Source organism: Spermophilus citellus (genome assembly GCF_964194105.1).
Source record: "Spermophilus citellus genome assembly, chromosome: 14".
Lineage (NCBI taxonomy): Eukaryota > Metazoa > Chordata > Mammalia > Rodentia > Sciuridae > Spermophilus > Spermophilus citellus.
Window position 1 is genome coordinate 93,268,924 of NC_138194.1, and position 5,824 is coordinate 93,274,747.

The following is a 5,824-nucleotide window of genomic DNA, read 5'->3' on the forward strand; positions in this document are numbered from 1 at the left end:
TCGCAAAGATTCCAACTTCTAGGGGGAAGTCTGAGACTTACATGATGAATTCCACTGAAATTTCATTGTTTTTTTTTTAATTGAGTAAGAAAGATGCTGACAATAGCTATTTTTATATGACTCAAGTATCAACTACCAGCCCCCCCCCACACACACACCTTTTATAACAGAGTAACTGAAAAATTTAAAGTTTGTCTATTAACATGTTCCATTCTTAGAACTGATCAAAGATTATATATCAAATGGATAGATATAATTTTTAAAATACCAGCCCTTCTACACACATTATCTTAATAGAGCCTCACAACCTCTCCTTGCTTTCCTAGATCGTGCAACCCATTATTTGGTCATTTTAAAGATGAAGAAATTGGAAATGGCATTTTTTTTTTCCAGCCAAGGATTGGAGCTCAGCAAGGCACATCCACCTCCAGCATCTCAGTTCTGGACCCACCCAACTGTGATCATCGATAGTTCTGCATCCGATACTGCACGACAGCAAATTCTATTTGTCCACATTTATCCCAGATTTGTCTAAATAACACGAAGCCACATTCTAAGGGATCTGAATTTTGAGGTAGACACAGTGAAAAGCATAGCAACGGGACCGTTGAGTTCTCCACAGCAAGGGAAAGCTGAGGACCAGTTCAGCAGAACCTGTGTGGACTCTGCGGTGGGTTTCTAGCACGTTGGATTCCCCCCTGGCTGGAAACCAACACTGCTCTTAGGTAGTCTCAGCCTTTGGGTCATTGCAAGCTGTACTCTTCGAGCCCCACCGGGTCTGAGGAAAGCTAGTGATGGGAAGTAAATCAAGATCTCATTAATACCATGCAAAGTCCATTAGACTCAGCTGAGATCTCACTCAGAATTCCATAGGAATCGTTCACAAATAGAACCGATGAGATTAAGCAAAATAAGATTTTCATTTAATTCCTGTCTCAGTGTGGTAGAACGCCTTACAGTAGAGAATGAAGAAAATGAACAGAATTTTTTAGAGAAACTGGCATCTTCAACAGAAGAAAACTGGAATTTCAAGTTTTAAATACAGAGGCAGTGAATCTGAAGAAAATGCCTATTCAAAAACACCTTCAAGGACATCACGGCATGTAAATCTGAGTCTCTTGATTTTGTCAGTGGGAATCCTAAGCAAGGATCAAACAAAACAAAAAAGCAGAATTGGTGAATCAGGTTCAGGAGGAAGAAGATCTTCTTTGGAGGCTAAAACTAGTCAAAATGCATAGATCATAGAACAACCTGTCTCAGTTACAGTTGTTAATAACGAAGTGGAGAAGCTGTAGCCAGCTGTTGCTTTATGAGCTGCAGCCAGCTATGTCTGAAGAGGCCAAGAAACTAAGCCTTTCTCACTTGATAGACCACTATGGGTTGGATGATAAATGGCTATATTATAATAGAAGTGAAAAAGAATCTGCGGGTGTTTAATTCATAATTTTTTTCTTCAGAAATATCTTTGAGAATGACAACGTAATGACATGATACTTACACCTTTTAAGGGGGAGATAAGCACATGAGGGCTTCAAGGAAGATATCTTGATGACCATCAGTTTAGGACACTCTCATATATAAATTTTAAGTTCTAAAATTAAGTTTAGTGTTTTGGATAGATTCAGGAAAAAAATAACCTTGACATTAAAAGAATAAAATTCAAATCATGCTTAAAGAATAATTTGGACAGTTCTGCGAACCAGTTTTAGTTTTGCTTTTTGTGGCAAATAGTTTTATTTTTAATGTTAAAATATAGTCCAATCTACATGGGAACCCCTGAGGAGTTGTGCCATTCTAGTGTCTACCGGCCAGCCTGCATCACTACTGCTGGCAGGTCGGGGGATGATGCTTTGGGGTAGTGTTGGTGTTTTGTTTTGCTTTGTTGTTTTTAATTTGTTCTTTTTAGATATACATGACAGTAGAGTGTATTTGGACATTTTATACATACATGGAGGAGTATAACTTATTCTAAGTAGATCCCATTCTTGTGGCCGAACATGAAGTGGTCTTGTGAACATGTTCTGGTCATGCATTCATATGTGAACACAGGAAAGTTATGTCTGATTCATTCTACATTTTGGTGGCTTAAAAGTGCCGTTCTCTCTTTGAAGTTTATGAAACTTGTTTCCATTCATTTCCCACATCTTTTCATTGGCTGATCTAACAGGGTTATTAAACTTATTCTGTCCAAAATTTTTTTTAAAAAAAGAAAGATGAAGAATCTGGAGCCCTGATAAACAAAGTGTACTGTTTATCCCAAAGTGATGTAAGACTTCTGCTCTTTTTAAAACACTGGGTCATCATCCCTCATACAGTGCTATTCCTGGGCAGGGAAGGAAGCTTTGAATTCTGATTGGCAAAAGAGAGTGTAATGTGGTGGTGATTTCGAGTAGCTTCTGGTGGCCTGGATCTACAAAACAATAGCCTTTTGATTTGTGTCTGTTTATCTGTCCATAATGCAGGCAGAATACTAAGGAACACATTTTACCATGGTCAGAAAGCTTACTATATTTTCCTTTATCCACGTAAACATTTATTTACAATTCTATCTAGTCATGTCCTTTTTTCATTCCATTCCCTGTACTCATTGCTTACACAATTCAAGATAAGTCTCACGTAATAAGTCATTGGAAATCCCCTCTTATCCAGTGAGGGAGCTGAGCCAAAGGAAAGCCAGCCCCTTGGGGAAGATTCCAGAATGCTGAAATAAACATGAAATCCCAATGTGGAAGTGGACCTCTTTTTAATATGCTCTTACTCACAATCAAATATGATGATTAGCTTTTTAGAAAATACTTGCAAACTCTCCTGTAGACACAGCTAGAAACATTTTGTGTCATTGTTTATCATGACTAAAAATGCCCTTTTGCTTAACGTCAGGCAAAGAGTTAAGTCCATAATCCACAATATAGACTAAATCTATCAGATCCTCAAGAGAAGGTATCTAACTTATCTGTTAAATCTACATCTCCACCCTGAGTATATATTACATAATAAGACATCATTAACTATTTATTGAAGAAATGAATGTCAAGGAATAGGTGCTTTAAGAACTTGGTACTAAATAACTTGCCTAGAAATATGAGATGTGAGACATACAGTAAAAGGAAATGCCATGTGAGATGCTTCTAATGCCTGGCTGGCTTCAGTGAGCTATAGATTACAGAGGATTGAACCAGTGAGAGAGGGCTCAAGTTCAAGTCAGGCTAAACCCACCAATGCTGGTAAAACATCTTAATTTGTCTGGGACTCAGTTTCATGTTTTAATCTACTCATACACACAATAATTCAGAAAAGTCAGATAAGAAACTTCTGAGATGCCATATAGCTCCAAACATTTATTAGCCTTTACATGACCTGTATTAGAATGTTGCTAGTTTGACCTATTTTGATAACAGATCCCAAATGTTTGTACTTTGAGAGAATTCTTGATCATCCCAAATAAATGTAGTTTATTTTAGTTTGGACCTATAGTGCTTTCTGGTAATCACATCTGTGAACAACTACTTCTTCTGTGTATTCTAAGGAAATACATAGGTGCTGGCTTCTTGCTTGACACATGTCTCTATATCTCAGCCTTCCCCATGTCCTAACACACAGTTATTGAATTTCCAAGTCTTACTCAAAGAGGGGTGGTACTAGAGAGGACTTACGTTGGAAGAATTAAGAGAAGCCCAAGAATTAAGAGGTCATGAGCTATGTGATCTCTTTTGTTCTGCAAGGTGGCTTAGCTTAAAGAAAACAGAATGAGCTCTTGTCCCCATGATTTATGGGTTGGATTCTTTCATGCCTAAGAACAGGCACCCGATTCTTGGAAGGTGGGGAGGCAGACAAAGCAATAACTTTGCCAGCTCAAGGGCCATTCATCTGTAGGTTAATGCCACAAAGAATTGTCATTGAATGTCAAGCAATACATGTTGGAATTGTTTGCTGCTATTTCAACAGTCTAGCAATGTGAGCTCTGGGGCATAAGAATTGAAAATGCCATTTGTGATGCTTCTAAGCCTAAAATCATTAAAAAGTGCTTACAGAGCATTGACCTGGGGTTAGAAGGTGCATGTTCAAGCCTGGCTCAACCACTGACCTTGACAGTACCTCTTCTTTGTCTGGCCTCAGTTTCCGACGCCAACATGGAGGGTAAGCAGGAAGGAAACTACCTCTTGGAGCAGGGCTGCTCTGGGGCAGGTGTCTCTCACACTTTATCTCATCTGCAAACCGCCATGTAGGATCACTGTTTACTCATAGGACAAGTGGCCTTTCTACATTATAGGTCATACAGGGAAGATGAGCTTTGGACTCTGGTCTTTCTGACTTCTGGATCTTTCTCAGCAACATGTTACCTCTTAAACTTAAAAATGGAAGTTTTCCTTTAAAAAAATTGAATGTTTTCCCTTCTCAGTAATAACCAAAAATAAAAAGGATAGAATTATATATTATGAACCGGAGGTATCTATGCCAAGAGGGAAGATACCAGGAAAGGTAGAAGATGAAAGCTATTGAATTTGAAAAGTTAATGCCAAACATTTATATAATTAAACCAGAAAAAAATGTATTTCAATACAATATTTTTTATTATAAAAATAATAGATGTTTGTTATCAAAAACTTAGGGGAAAATAAGCAACACACATAAAGTAAGATATTCTTATATTATCAATAACTTGTTATTTATTTTTCCACTTCTGGGATAAGCATATCTTTCTAGATCTTTATATATTTCCAGAGGAGAGCTTTTTTTTTTTTTTTGAGGGCAGGGGGTGGGTTTGGATTGATTAATTCAAAATTGACAATAAACTAGACATGGACTAAAATAATCTGGCATAGAGCAGGAATTAAGCAAATATTTGTTGAATAAATCAATGCATACTCTTACGGATTGAATCTGGAATGTCTCCCAAAGGCTCCTGTGTTGAAGGCATGGTTCCCAGAGCAGCTTGTTAAGAGGTGGGACCCAGTTGGAGGAAGTGGGTCACAGGGGGTGTGTCCTGAAAGGATATATCTTGTCCCCTGCCCCTTCCTTGCTCTCTTTCTACTTCATGACTGCCATGAGATGAGCAGCTTTGGTCCTCCATGCCCTTCTGCCTCTCCACAGACACAGACACAATACACTACAACGTCTAAAATCATAGTCAAAATAAACCTTTTCTCTGCTTATTATTCTCAGGTGTTTCATTACAGCTATGGAAAGCTGACTGATATACATAAATTCATTTCTTAATTTGTGAAAAATGAAAAATTTATAAGCTTTAGGTTAGATTTGACATACAGGTTGAATGCCACCCATTAAAGTTCCATCCCAAACCACAGAATATATGAAGATGAGATTAATTTTCCTGACTTCAAAGAACTTGAATTCAAACAACTTTACTAAGACATACAGTATAAAATGAACTATTAAAATGATTAGAATAAACCATGGTTGGATAAAAAAATGAAAACTTGTTATTAAGCCTTCCTAAGAATGCTTCCACTTCTCAGACTCAATAAATATCAGAACTTAGACATGAGTTTGAAGAATTGTTAAAATTAATCCTGTTGATTCTACTACAGTGGAGAGATTGCATTTATCGCTTTAAGAACAGTCTCCTGAGAATGAGAAAGTAATACAGACCCACACTCTCCTTGGGCTTCTCTGTGTCAACATTCTCAGGCAAATTTGGATTCCCTGTTCTGGTTCTGTCTTTCCTCAGCTACTAAATAATGTAGATGAAGCTCACAGGGCACTTCAGGAGCAGGAAGTGTGGGAACAGGAAGACACCTGTCTCCACTTGTGACTTTGTGCACACTGCATCCTAAGGGGACATGAAACTAAACTTCAGATGAGC

At 37.8% G+C, this 5,824-nt stretch overlaps 1 pseudogene across 1 annotated transcript; it reads left to right on the forward strand.

Moving 5' to 3' along the window:
* The first annotated feature begins 895 nt into the window (after positions 1 to 895).
* Positions 896 to 1,437, forward strand: LOC308633519 (swi5-dependent recombination DNA repair protein 1 homolog; annotated as a pseudogene). Its single transcript has one exon. The product of its transcript is annotated as a swi5-dependent recombination DNA repair protein 1 homolog (transcript).
* Positions 1,438 to 5,824: the final 4,387 nt, after the last annotated feature.